The sequence below is a fragment of the Pithys albifrons genome, chromosome 1 (genome assembly GCF_047495875.1).
Source record: "Pithys albifrons albifrons isolate INPA30051 chromosome 1, PitAlb_v1, whole genome shotgun sequence".
In the NCBI taxonomy this organism is placed as follows: Eukaryota; Metazoa; Chordata; class Aves; order Passeriformes; family Thamnophilidae; genus Pithys; species Pithys albifrons.
The window spans coordinates 78041758-78056790 of record NC_092458.1 but is presented as its reverse complement, the minus strand read 5'-3'; the positions used below and the strand labels follow the sequence as shown (position 1 = coordinate 78056790).

Genomic DNA, 15033 nt, shown 5'->3' with positions numbered 1-15033 from the left:
AGAGTATTTTGGAATCATTGATGGCCCATTAGCAGACATGACACCTCAGGCTGGGTGTGAAGGCACCAACGACTTCCTGGAAGAGAGTTATCACAGCTCTTATCTCACAGGTGTCTTTCACACCCAGCTCACATTCTGAGGGGTCAGGTGTGCCCTGGGCAGCTGCTGCAAATGATCCATTGTTAACAGTTCTTGGGAAATGGCATAAAGGATTTAGAATACACAGCCTTTGGTCACACCCACACAGTGATAAACTGGTTCCAGCTTGCTGAACTAGGACATTCACACAGTAGGTGAGATGTCTTGATGTTGAGTATGTTCTTCCCCTTAGGAATGAGCATAATTGTTCTTTATCTATTTTCAATTTAAAGTCGCTTTGACGTCAAAATTGCCAAAACACTCTTCAAAAGCCAAGATTATCATTCACTGTCTGCAACATTATTTCCTCTCATCCTACGTGGAAAAAACAGCATGGAATGTTTGTCCTGAAGCTTTACAAAAATAAACACTGCTAGCACCTCAACTGCATTTTCTTGGTTAGCTAAAGGACTTCACAGCATAGCATACAAGCAGTAACAGGTCTTAATCTTACTCAGTATAGAACGTGTGAATAATGTCAGCCAAACATTTATGAATCCAATCGAAATTAGCCTAGAGACAGCAGTCTGTTTTCTGCTTGCCAGTAAATCTACTCTTTGAACAGGAAATAAATTGCTGTGGTAATGGTACCATATTTTTTGTCATTTTTTGTTAAATCTTTCATTTCCACAAAGAAATAGGGTGGCTGCTGAAGATAAAACAAGTTTGCAGCAGGTGCTGCAAAATATATAGCGTAAGCTGACAGCCAAAGCTGCCTTTGTGGACAGATAAATGCACCTTAGCACAAGCAGCAATGCTAAAGTTCATTTAAGTATCCAGCAAAACAACTGACCAGAAACAGGGACCAAAATTCTAAAGGAAAAGTAGACACCCATGAAATGTCCTTTGACACCCCCATACACAGAGGAAAGTAAATAGAACATCAGGGTGTTTCCCACAGTTTTATTACCTTGGCAATGTGTAGAAATAGCATTGGGGTGATGACACCTACAACCAAGATGGTGGTCCATTTATTGGCCACCATTTCCTAAATTGAACAAATCAGCTACTGAACCCTAAGTATGATTATGCACTTGCCTTCTGCACAGGAAAAAAAAATTGTCATATACTCAGGCAAGAGCTGTCCTATGGAAAGTTGAAATAGAAAACAAGATTAATTTTGATTCAACCATACCATCTTCCCTGCTGTCATGTCTTGTCATTCTTGTCTAGCAATATCTTATCCAGCATCTTTCCAAAGTGTCTATGTTTAGGGCATGTTACTTCCTTTTAAAGTCAGCCTTTTGTTTTACTGAGGTGTTTTCAGACAGGAGAAGATCAAGCAAAGGGAGTTCCTGATCACTACTACACAGAATCTATTATCTTTGCCTCATTTTGGTTTTAGTGGTGGTTTTTTCGTTTGTTTTAGTGATATTATTCCTCTCAACCATACAACCATAAATGTAACAGCCATACAAACAGGACAACACATTGCACTTCTGAGACCAAAATAAGCAGGAGAAAGGGAATTTATCTCAGCCTAGAGAGGCTTTGTTGCTGCTGGGGAAAGTCACACATTTCAGTATTTAGCTGTTATGTGAGGTTTTTTTGCAAAATGGTTTTCCACATGGTGTAGCTCGATTCATCTTTACTGCAGTGTGCTAGTAATAAAGCTTACTACTTTCAGCAAGACTGAAGCTTATGCTGATGCAAACTTTTCAGATCCACTCATTAATCTAGCATCTGGAATCCTGTTAATCAGAGCTACAAGGTTACTTTAACACTCCCAGTGGCTTACATTCCTCAGCAAGCCTTTCCATTTTGTGAAATGATTAGTTACTGTGTTACACGGAGAAAAAAAGCTGAAATTTGTTACTGATTGTGCTCTCAGCAGTCACCCAGTTATAAAGCAATGCACCTGGAAATCACTTCTCTGAAGTGCAAACAATGAAGGCACTAAGTTGCCTGTTACAGCTCCCTTTGGTTCCAACTTGTGCTTATTTTTTAAGGATACTGAGCAGGTCATTTGAGACACTGTTAGCAGTAATTTTTAAAATCTTTAGAGTTTTCATCTTAAATGCCAGCAGGCTTATTTGAGCCTGAGAAAATACTGAGATCACTTGCAATCTCCTGAGAATGGACAAAACACATGCATTTATGCTCGTTCTTCCAAAGCTGTCTTTTGTATCAACCTTTGCTATGATTTAACTACAAGGCTAATGAAACACCACAAAAAATAAGACTAAAGGCTCTTTCTGGGTATTACTGTAGTATGACATATAAGACTGTTAAAAGAAACAATGAAGAAATGTAGGCTGATTTTTCTGGAGCCAAACTGAAATTAGGATTTGTAAACTAATCCAAATGAGACAGAGAAATTGAGTGCTGAGGAAAAGAAATTTCCCCTCAAGACAGTTCCCAGATGCAGCTGAGTTTTGTTAATTTTTTTTTCTCTTTTGACTTAGTAGGCATACATTGATGGCCTGTTCCAATGATTTAAGCAGTATCTCCAAACACCTTTTGGCCCTAGGACAAATTAACTCAAAACCACCAGAATTTCTTCACCTTTCCATCTGATTATAGACATATACTTTAGGCAATGGAGAAAGCATACTCCAAACACTAACAAGAATAGGTTATTCTGAGAACAACCCAAAACTACCAAGGAAAAAAAGAAGTAATCATGAAGCATATTCCTATAAATATTTTCTAATTATGAAACCTTATCTTAGGCTCAGTTTACAGCCATTCCAAAGCAATGGACCTATCTCCAGAGACAAATGGTTACCTGTGCAGTTTCCCCAAAGCTGCTGTCACCAGTTTTGCACTGAGTCTTTTTATGTTGTGGAAATTCAGGCACTTTAAGCAAGCAACATCATTCATAAAATGACTTTAAAAAGGTTCTGGTCACATTTCTCAGCATCATCACTCTGCATTTCCTCCCTCTGGCTGCTTGTGCCTGACCCTCAGAGAAAATCCTTTGCCATACAGCACTGTAGCTTGGCAAATACTTTGGAGAGAAAGGCAATGCTCTGGGGCAGTTATAGTGTTCTTAAGAAGTAGAAATAATCACTTGTTTGAAAATATTTTTGTAAAAAATTAAGGCAGAAATGAAAATGAAGGCAAAAAAATAAATACAGCCATTTACCTTGTTAAGAAGGATCACTTATAAATCATCAATACTGTCTTCCAGGGGACACTTCAGCTCCTTTTCATTAACTGTACTAAATGTAAATTGGAAGATTTTTTAAGAAGTAAATTTTTACTAAAGGGCTCACAGTGATTGACAGAAAAAGTGTACTCTTCTCACCTATCCTCAGACATTTATGACACAACATGAACATGTGAACCAGTCACCTCAAACTATCTCCTGTTAAAGTCACTGGAAAGAAGTAGAGCCAGTCACATACATGTAACTGGTTTTAGGAAAAAATTAGTCACATCCTATAATTTTTAGCTATTCTGCACTAAATACAAAGGAAGCCAAGGCAACTATCTCCAATATATATGTCTGCATCCAATCAAATGAAACCCTACAAAATTGTCCACTGAGATGAGCAAATTATCTCATAATCTGTACTGAGATTAATGAAGACTGGTAACATTTCTACAGTTGTATAAGGACTGTATAAGGGAGTATTGCAGTATATGATCAAAAATTACAGGAAGGTTACTGGGGTTTATCAAAATCTAGAGGACAATAATTGGTTTTATGGTCACCAGTCTCTTTCTCCATTTGCCTCCTATACATTGTGATCCAAACCCATCTAATGTAATCCCAGGCATAGTCTTTCCTGCAGCTTTCATCCTCCTGTAGTATTGTTCTTTCTTTCTTATATTATGGCCAAGTGTTGGTTAGAGAGGTCTTCATTACTCACCAGAAACACATGCAGAGATTGAAGTGTGTCTTGGGAAAGTTGTCTTGCACATAATTAACAAGAGACCAGGACTGCCATCCTATGTGTCTGACAGTTTAGACTGAGTAATTCAGGTCTTGATCTGAACACTTTCCAAAGACAAAGGATTTGAGAAGCCACACAAAGAATATAGAGGGAAATACACAGAAGGGACATTTCCCTGCTGTTTCAGACATCTTCTTGCTAGGCAGTTCAACCAAAAATTGGTATCTCATTTGGATGAAGCACACCTGTGCCTTTGAGTGGCAGTGTATCTAAACTGCCAAGTCACAGAGAAATAGCATAACCTTCCCATGGCTTCACAAACTTCCTCTAGTTGCTTACTCTGTGCATACTGTGGAATAACGTACTGGATGTAATTTCCTCCTCTCCATGCGTGTGCCTGGATGTTGAAAACCAGGTAGTCCCAGATCATGTAGTTTTATAACCTGTAGTTTTTTGCTTACAACGCCATCCTGCAATACCGCTAGAGAATTTTCATCAGTAGTAATTCTCTATAGTTATGGCACACAACCAAAACATGTCAATTCTATGCCCCACTTCAGTTTTCCCACAGATCTTTAGTGGAAAAACAACAGCTGGCCTAGTTCTATTGCAGTGAATGGACCTTACTTTGTGCAAATGTGTTTGATTTTGTATGGTTTCTAAGCCATATTCTTGAGTGTATCAAGCCATTAACATATTCAACTTCTGGGTTTAGTACTTTACAGTCATAGCAGATGTTTAGAAAATTGTGTTCATAGGGTTGGATCTATTGCATTTGCTTCTTCTGATACATGCTGCTTTTCTAGCTCATTGCACTACCTTTAAATTAAAAATAAGCATAAAAATCTGAACTCATGCTTTATACTAATCAGGAAAAAAAAAGAAGAAAAAGAAAGAATATTATACTTACATATACTTATATAGGAACTCATTTGTAAACCAGAACATGAATCAGAGTGAAAAAGTTGCTCAGGTTCTCTGAAAGACTGTTGTTCATCTCTGTCGGTTGATGAAAACCACTATCTAAATAAGCAAAAAAAATATTTTAATGATGGTTGAGATTAATATAATCACAAAAAAAAATTATGACAGGAGGTAGGGTAGCCAAGTCAGCATCAGCAGCCAGCATACTGCAGGCAGTCTTCTCTTCAGCCTCTTCTACAGCTTTGAACTCTGGGTGAGACTTAGCTGTGTGTAGAAAGGAGAGTAGAACAATTGTTCTTACGTCTGCTGTTAAAGGACTTACTTTGATATCACTTGACAATAGTGATTTATAGAAGAGCTAGCTGCTATTACTGCTTTCTATCCTGCAATCAAATTCTGCATACAAATGTTTTTTTCAGCTCTCAATTTTCCATTTTCAAACAAGTTTGGCCTGAAGATAAGAGAGATTACGAATCTTGCTGTCTTGTGTTTGCTCTGGTCAAATTTACTATACTGTAGGTGCTTTTTGTGCAACTAAAAGCATACCTGTAGTCAGACACAATTCTCTGATCATGTGGAAACTACATACTGGAGAAACTTTCACTTTTCCCTGTCCTGGATTTGCCCAGAATTTGTCTGGGTCAGGAGACATAACTGGGTAAGCCATTTCCAAACTGCTTACCCTGAATCTTCAAGTTATGCCATTTTGGCTTTAATTTATTCCATGTAATGTGGGGCACGTCAGATGCTGACATTCCAACTTACACTTTGAATGTACCCGTCTCTTACTGTTGTCTGTGGTTCATTGCACTTTTTAAATAGCTTTTTGTTTATATATAGGGAAAGATCACTGGGAGGGTATAGTCATTGATCTGTAAGTAAAAGCAAAAAAAAATTGGGTTTAGACTGGAAATATCAAGCATCACATATGAAATATATACAACAGGTGTGCATCAAGACATATTTACTGGATGAATTTCAGTTCCAGAGATATGAAATGGTTTAAGATTTATTCCAACTAGATTCTAAAAGTTAGGTACCTATTATAAAGAATTTAACTATACTTTTTCTATACTATTTGAGAATCAGAGGCAGTGTTATGGAACAATTATTTCTACCATCAGAGAAACTCCTTAAAATGAGATGGATAGCTCTCGAGCTCATTTTATCTTTTTTTCTCTCACTTATCTACAGAGAAAGTCTATGATAGATGCTCAGTTGCCCATACATGTATTTCCTCTTATTTCAGAAACCCTAGAGTATCTGAGATGCTCATAGGGAACTGGCAGGTATGGCACAGGATCTACAGGTTCTTCCAACATAGCAGAGAGCGACAGGGTGGGATATCTTAAATCTTCTCTAATCACAGAAAACACTTTGTATGTGGGCAGCTGAGCCTACCCTAGATGAATTATTAGCTTGGACTAGACTTCTACTTTTAGATAGCTAAATTTGGGCGAGGTTAATCCTGCTTTCAGTTTAGGTGCCTTGGACTGGACTTGGTTGTTCACACAACGCAGTATCTTTTGAGATGTTTCAAAGTATCCTGTCTGATCACCAGATGCCACTCCTACAGTGAGATCTTGCATAGCTCCTGCATCGTATCTACCAACCAATATATCCAATTACACTAGATACCTCTGTGTTCACAACTAACTCAAGTCAATATCTGCATTCAAGAGACTTCAAGAGTTTTCTGTTATCCAGGCCTACAAAATTTGGTTCTCTTTCAAAGAGAAGCAGCCATGCATAAAATCTAGACACATATTCTGTCTACAGCCACACAACATGCCTTAGAGTATTCCATCTTTTCAACACTGGGAGTATCTGTGAAGCCTAAAATTTCTGAAAATAACCCCAGAAATATCTCTTTTTTTACCTTTGCTTGTTGAAATTCAAAATGTTTTGGTGATGTATCGTGCTTCCCAAGATGAGATTCAGTATGAAATACAAGGATGTAAGTATACTCAGATTAAAATGGCAGGCAGTGGTCCCAAGTATCTCTGTAAATACAACATCCATTACACTTGATTAATTTATAAAAGTCAGTAGAGAGAAACAAAAAGCACAGATATCCAAAAAATGAATAGCAGGAGAAAAGGAATTCTGGTTACAAGAGTCATGTTGCGGTGAGGAAAGTCATGCTGTGGTGAGAAAACAGAAAAGGAGACCTAAGCAAGAAACAAAAACTAAAATGTTGGCTCACAAAAAAATTTTAAAGGGTGAGAGGAAGTGCCAACATAACTGTTGCCTGTAGCAAAGAAGACACATAAAATTCTAGGGAGAGGCAGAACTGTACACAGTAAATTATGTAAAAGACAGGAAGAACTGTTGAGTTTGGTTGAGACTTAAGCAAATGCGAGGCTGGGGATTTTTTTACTTTTATCAACATATTGGAAATACTGATGGAACATATATATGACTATTGGAAGTCAAATACAACTAAAGTGTTAGCTCGGAAAGTGATGTATAAAATGCCTTGCATGTGCTTACTAGTCATAATCAGATAATGTTCATAATTAAAAGTTCATATCTAAAGTAACTTCTCTGTGCCTGGCCCTCAGACGCTGTAGTCTATAAGAACTAGAAATTTACAGAAGAAATTAAGAAAGTTTATCCCCAGACATAATTTACAAATCTGTCTCTAAGTATAAGGTTATTTAAAACTGTAAGGTTTCCTAAGACAAAAAGACTGAAAAAAAGAGAAATTATTCCAAGTAACTTCCCATTTGGATGCCCATTGAGCTTTACATTGCTTCCTTCTCTAAAATATCTCAATATGTCTTCTGATGACTAGACACAAGTTACACAGACCTAATTCAATCCATGATTAATCTGCCGTAGTCCCATAAACTAAAATTTTTGCAGTAATTTCAAGATCATGGTTGCAAATGTCTTGGCTCTCAGAGAAACTAAAATCTGCAGAAAGATCTTTGAAAGTCACTTCGAAGCTTCTATAACCAAGCATACCACTATTCTGACATCCATGGGTTGCTGCTGGACTTGAATGGGAAAATAACTTCTTATCCTGTCAATGCTTTTCAAATTTCAACAGATTTTTTTTTCTCTGTGCTTCCAACTGGTATGTCAACAAAGTTTTTCCCAGTGATAATGAGGGAAAAAAGGGGAGACAGAGAAAACATGGAAGCCTGTTGATCAGCTGCTTCTGATCCTACTGCTACTGATCTTGAATGTTGTGACCTCTGAATTTGCCCTGAGGGTGTTATATCCTGAGCTGCTTTATAAACAATAAATCTACTTTCCTCAGTCCACTGAACATTCTCAAGCCCTTCAGACATCTTGCAAAAGTCAAGCCCCATTCAAAAAATGGAGACAAGTTAGAACTGACTACCTGTTTTCCAGATGGCAACTTAGTAGAAAAGGAGAATACTTGACAAATTAGTACATTCATATTTTGCTTTTCCAAATAAGAGGAAAGGAATATATGAATGTGAGGAGGTAAAGGTGAGGAGTTGCTTTTTTAAAATGAGAATTATTAGGGAAAAGAGCAATGAACTATGGCACAAAGAGTCAGTCTCCATAATGATCAACTTCCAACTTCGTTTCCTTTCTTTATCAGGGTTCAAGTGCCTTTCATACTGAATTTTTTTACAGCATCGGAGACACCTAGTGGCTGAAAAGCATAAAAGAAGGACATATCCCGACAGGTCCTTCTTCTCCCTGAAATGCATGAGAAAAAGATGGGCCAGTCGCTCAACCCAATTAAACTGAGGGAAAGAAAACCACTTTTCCTCCTGCCTTTACAGCTCCCAAAATATGGAGATGGGAAAAGAGAACAGAGGTAAATGAACGATGGTGCAAGGTACATGTGGGCATGGGAATGAGAAATTACTGAGAGATTCTGGTATTATCCTGAAGTATAAAGCAACTCAACTGAACCATGTGAAATGTTAGCCTAAATCTCACTCAGTTCTGTCTTGAATCTCATGCAAAATGGAAATTTGTTCAATTTTTTTACAAGTCTTGCATTCACCGACATAGAACACTACTGAAAGTATGACTCAGATCATCAGCTGTCATATGGAAATGAGAGTGGTTTGTGGAAAAGCCAAGTAAATAATCTCCTGCCTAGTGTTGAGAAAATCACGGTGTTGCAAATTAAAAAAATCATAACAGGTTGGAATTCAACACTTGGCCAGACAAAACAGAACAGTTTTCTACATGCTGCAATTTTGTTGAAATCAGAGAGTTATACAGCAGATCAATTTGGCCCAGTGTATTTCAATAATAGCACAAAGATTCCTACTTAAAAATAAAATAAAATAAAATAACAACATATAGTTTAAATGCTGATTTCTATTATGAGTAGTTATAAGTTGTTCCCAAAAAATTGACTTCCGTTCTTTGCATTTGCCTACATTATTCCTCAGGGAAAGTAGGGCTTACAGAGATGTCATGCACACCTACATCTTATCCCTAAAAGGAATGAAGAACATTGAGATTTACCCACTGTAGATGAAATCTACAGACTCCACAGGCAGTTTTGCTATTTTAAGTATCAGTAGGTATGGAGATTATATGTAGGGAGAAAAGGAGACAGCTCATATATATAAGCGCACATTTCTTACATTTTCCTTTAGGCAATTACACCCAGCCCAATTGGGATGAGATAGAATATCTGTTCTCTTATGTCGCATATAAGTTGCCCAGATACATATATATGGGTCACGACAGAAGGTGGATGCATTTTGTTGACTTGCAACATTTTGCTGTTTGGAGTAGACAAGGTGCTCTTTTTCCTTGTTACTTCACTCCAAGGCACACGCTGTCCTTTGGAGAGAAAAGACAAAGACACTATCCCAAAGAGTATCTGAGGATGCTGAGCTAGAATAAACCTTTGTGATTCTGCATAAGGCATAGAAAATACAGAAGAGGAAAGACTCAGCCATAAGGAAGCCTGTAGCATCCACAGAAAATGGGAAACCAACGAAAAGTTTGAGAGGAAATAACCCTGTCCAGCCTTAGAGGATATATAAAGCAAGAGATTTTTTATGGGCCACCTACATAGTTTGTTCCAAAATAAACCTTAACACTGAGGATTCAAAGCCAAGCCCTCATGGCATGTCCTTGGTGTGCTCTACTTCAGGGTACAGTGGTGGTGGATTCACTTTCTGAGGATTCATAGAATCATTGAATGGTTTGGGTTGGAAGGGACCTTAAAGATCTACATACCTTCTCTGCCATGGGTCGGCATGCCACCCACTACATCAGGCTGTGTGTCAAGCATTGTACACAAGAGAACCTGATTCTGCCAGATGTACTATGAAGCAAAATGAGGCCACGGTGGAATGAATTGTCATGGCACACTTTCACCAGCATAACCAGACAGTTCGGCAAGGGAAGAAGTCTGAGACCTGATCTCTTTCAGACTCTTTGATTAAGCTTTAGGCACGCACATTATCTGTGCTTCCAGAGAAGAAAGGATAAAATTGCCCTTGGCAGTTTTCCCTTCTTCCTAAAGAACACAGGGGTAAGTCAAGCCTGTAAGCTCGTGTAAAAACCGAACAGTTTGATAAGTGGAATCTACAGATTAATAATAACTTCTAAGTTTTTGAATTAATGGGAAATACAACAGGGTTTTTTCCCAGACCAGGACCTTGGTTTGTTATTTTTACAACTCTGTATTTAGTCTCATTATCCAAATTACCCTCTAATTGTCACAGCCTGGTTACATACAAGCATTTGGTCCAGGTTATCAAATGCAACATATCAGGTATCATGTACTCTACAGACTGGCCTTCCAGTGATAAAAATACAGTTTCTCTCATTCGGAAATTGTTAAAAAATCACTGGTTCTGGCATAACCATGGATGTCTCAATCTGCTTCTTTCTTTTTGTTCCCCTAAATTTCTCCCTGTTCCTGTCAATTCTATAACTGCCTCTTCATAATAACCATTATGTTCTGTCATGTCAGTTATCCAGAGCACCTGTTAAACTGACCCATCATACAGTAACTATGGGCCACTTACACCCTATTTTTTTGGCAGGTGACCAAGATGCCCCCCCTTTTTTTTTTTGACTAATTCCCAGCAAGATCAGTGCACAACTGAAATTCAGTGCTTCATCGCTGTAATCAGATAGCTGACTGCAGAATCAGGAGACACAAGGATAGCAAACAAATAGGTGGAATCGGAGATAAGGTACATATTACGATACAAAATGTATCCATTGCCCAAATGGCTTTGAGTTTACTGCATATTCCTGTCTCCTCCAAACCAATGCACTCACTTCCTGTAGGGACTGTACCACTGATCGCTGTTCATGTATCAAGCAGTTTAATTTCTGCATTGGTCTGTACCTGTGAAAGGATTCCTCTCAGTTATCTATGTCTGGGGACACAATTTGACAACATATAACTAGAAACTTGCAGATACATGTTGCAACATAACAAGGTACCTTAACCCTTATCTTGATCTCTTGGTAATAGCTCCCTGTTTTTAATCTCTCCAGTGGCTTCACTTTATCTATTGTGCTTTGAATTTATCCAATGTACTGCAGGGAACAGAATCAACACTTTACTACCTGATTTAAGTGACAAAATTGCAAAGATGATGCCCCTGATTATTCCTACATTAAAAAAGTAGTAAATAGGCTAAGCATACAGCTTCAACCACTGATGTATGATCACCTATCCTAGATAACTGCTGGCAAGCTTCTTGGCACGGCATGTCCATGCTCCCAGACCATCCATTTTATCAGTGACAGATAGCACAGACTGACCCAGTTACAATTTCCACTCACTTGAACATATAGAAAGAGTCATGCCCCTAGCAGAAAGACTTAAATCAGATACATGTGAGTTGGCCTTGTGCTTCTGAACCAGTCCAGTTTATTTTATGTGTTACACCCAGTGCAGATGATTGCTATCAGTCCTGTACGTCAGTCCCTCACTAGCCTGGAAGAACTCTCAAACAGAGCTAATTATAACCTCTAAGGGTGTTTTTCTTTTAGCTTGAGAGCCCATAGATCCATTATCATTGATAACTTTGTTTACTTCTTCCACTTATCCATTCACCTTTTTAAAGAACAGAAGCAGCCATATAAATATATTGATCAGTTTTGACAATATTGGCATGTCTCTGGGCTATTTTCAAAATCCACCAAAACCCCTACAGGTTTGGGGCTTGAAGAAAGGCTGTAAAATATCTCATGTTGGTTTTTTGCAACAAAGAAGAAGCTGGAATATAATAACTGTATTATATAGTGTTTCATTTGCTCTGATTTTCTTTTAAAATTATAGGGCATGAATCAGAAAATTTACAATGTCCCCTCAATGAATGGTTGGCTCCAGAAGACCTATTCAACTGTAGTCCACTGACTACAACATGGCTATTAGTTTTGCCCTCAACAAAATTAGCTAAAATATCAAGATTTATTTCAAACAATCAGTAATTCAAGCAAGCTTGTATTAAACAATTTCCCATCTCCTCTGGCATGGAAAGCCTACTTTTGGCAAGATTTCAGTACTCCACATATTTGCCTAAACAATCTATGTTGTAATATTTGCCATAACATTGCCCACCCTTCGTAACTGTGTTGTTCTGAATCAGAGAATCATTTAGATTGAAAAAGACATCTAAAATCACAGAGTCCAAATGGTGACCCAGCAACTGCCAAGTTACCAGTAAACTATACTGTTAAGTGCCACATCTACCTGTCTTTTAAATACCTTCAGGAATGGTAACTCTGCAACTTCCCTGGGCAGCCTGTTCCAGCACATGGCAGCCTTTTTCAGTGAAGAAATTTTTCCTAATATCCAACCTAAACCTTACCTGGCACAACTTGAGACCATTTCCTACTTGTTACTTTGGAAAAGAGACTTGATCCCCACCTCACCACAACCTCCTTTCAGGTTGTTTCAGTAGAGAGCAAGAAGATACCTCCTGAGCATCCTTTACTCCAGACTAAAACCCCCAGCTACCTCAACTGCTCCTCACCAAACTTGTGCTCCAGACCCTTTCTCAGCTATGTTATCTTTCTCTGGACTCACTCCAGCCCCTCAAGGTCTTTCTTGCAGTGAGGGACCCAAAACTAAACACAGGATTTGAGGTGTGGCCTCATCAGTGCCAAGTATGGGAGAGAGGATCACTGCTATGGTCCTGCTGGCCACACTGTCGCTGCTACAGGCCAGGATGTCCTTGGCCTTCTTGACCACCTGTGCACACTGCTGGCTCATGCTCAGCTGCTGCAGACAGGCAACCCAAGGTTTCCTGGACTCCTTTACTGCTCTAGGACACTCTCAACCAGTGTCATAAATAAACCAAATTTGCCTTCTGGAAGTCCAAGATGGCAGAACTGCTGATTCCCCTCCTTAATTCTCCAAGAATTGCTAACTCAATCATTTTGTGAGCCCTGCATCCAAGACAAGTCCACTAGTCCTCTGTCCACAAACAACAGGTCCAGATGGTTGCCTCCAGCTGTGTAGGGAAAACATTATATATCAGTAAAACACTTTCAGGAATTTCAATGTATTCTTTACTGAAATTTTCCATGTATATTATAATACAGCTGTTCTTATAAGCCTGTATTTTGGTGTTACTAGGAAAATAAATCAGATCAGATCTATCTCAGAAATAAATCAAGTACAGATCTAATACTTACAAACCTCACTCTTTTCATTAAATGTCAGCAGGCTTTTCATTGTTTGGGGCTTTTTTATTTAATTTTAAATTTTCTCTTAAATGCTCTTTTCTTAATGTCTTCCAAATCCATTACTCTCACAGGTCTTTGATACACAGTATATCTCCTCTGCAAAACCATACATGGAACCCACAGGTAACACATTTTTCAGTCTATATCATAATATTCTAATTACTGTCTAATGGCACTTCCTAGAAAAAAAGAAAACATAAAAAGGTGTAATTAAGCAAAGCATCCTAAGGCCATACCAATAATAGGGATTAACATTAGGATATTCATGTATATAGTAAATTAAAGTTTCTCTCTCTAAATTATCACCCAATGCAAATTAAAACATAGATTTTCAGAGAACCAGAGGTCATTAATCCTTAGTTACGTATTGGTACTCATCAGGAAAAAAATAAGAATAATCATTCCATGGTTTATATTAAAATGCATATTGTGTCAATATAACCAAGATTCCTCTTCAAATCAAATGATAAATAAGCTCATAAGGTTTTCTCTTTAGCACACCTCAGCATACAATACGTCCACACTTCTCACAGAAACAATTTCCTGACAGATTATTTGGAGTGAAAAATATTATCTCCAAGATGTATTAAAATGTGTCATTAATAGCACAGAGCTTTTTCAGTACTCTAATGATTCCAACATTTTAAAATTCAATTTTCCAAAACCCTATGTTTGCACATTTCTATTGTCTACTTACATAATTTATTATTTTAAAATTATGTTTATACACATCAAATTGTCGTTCCATCAAGAGAAAAATTACATGTGCACCACTAGGTGCTGGAGCTGACATTTTAAAAAAAAAAAGTGTTTCGCTTGTTTATGGAAAGTAGTATTAGGAGCACTAAATCATCTTGTCTCTTGGAACACATATGAACTGTAAATGAATGAGGTAGGCAATTTTGCTTAATTAGAATCAATAGTATCATCCTTTAATTAAAGATTATTGATTGCATTATGCAGAGGGCAGGCTTGCAGAGGATATGCTTTAATGTGATTTCTGTTTGACTTGCAAAATTTTGTCAAGGGTCAAATTGAACTTGTACATGGAATATCCCATTCAAGAAGAGCAATCACTCTGAATTCATCTAGGTCCTGTCCAAAAAGCATACATGAGTGGAAATCCAATGTTTAATCTTTACAAAGAAAACAGAAGGTTTTAACTGAGAAAGATGTGAGCTCTTTTACATTTTTCCTCCAGAGGGACTTCAGAGAAGTACAGTATCCTCTTTTTTTCCTGCTTCCTGTGTCAGGAAGATCAATATAGGAGTGCATGGATCAGGAATCTCATTGCTTTTGCAACACCTCCCATACACACACAACACATGATTTCATGACAGTTCAAGGCATGGTATGATGAGAAAACAAAGTCACCTCATGTGTCATCATTTTGTTTCAAGACCTTAATGTTGCAGCTTCCAGCTATTATTGATATAAGAATGACACACAGTCCCCA

The 15033-nt window shown here is 37.9% G+C and overlaps 1 long non-coding RNA gene across 4 annotated transcripts in view; it reads right to left on the bottom strand.

Annotated features, from left to right (window-relative positions):
• LOC139679638 (uncharacterized) overlaps positions 1-15033 on the bottom strand; it is a 292784-nt gene that overhangs the window by 111345 nt on the left and 166406 nt on the right. For 2 of the 4 annotated variants that reach the window (XR_011699216.1, XR_011699217.1), the window contains 3 exons: positions 6784-6907; positions 5670-5776; positions 4891-5003 (listed from right to left, as the gene is read on the bottom strand). This is a non-coding gene — a long non-coding RNA (uncharacterized lncRNA). Of the gene's footprint in view, positions 1-3259; positions 3303-3998; positions 4085-4890; positions 5004-5669; positions 5777-6783; positions 6908-15033 lie in introns of those variants that run through there. The other 2 variants (XR_011699218.1, XR_011699219.1) reach the window with 2 other exon arrangements.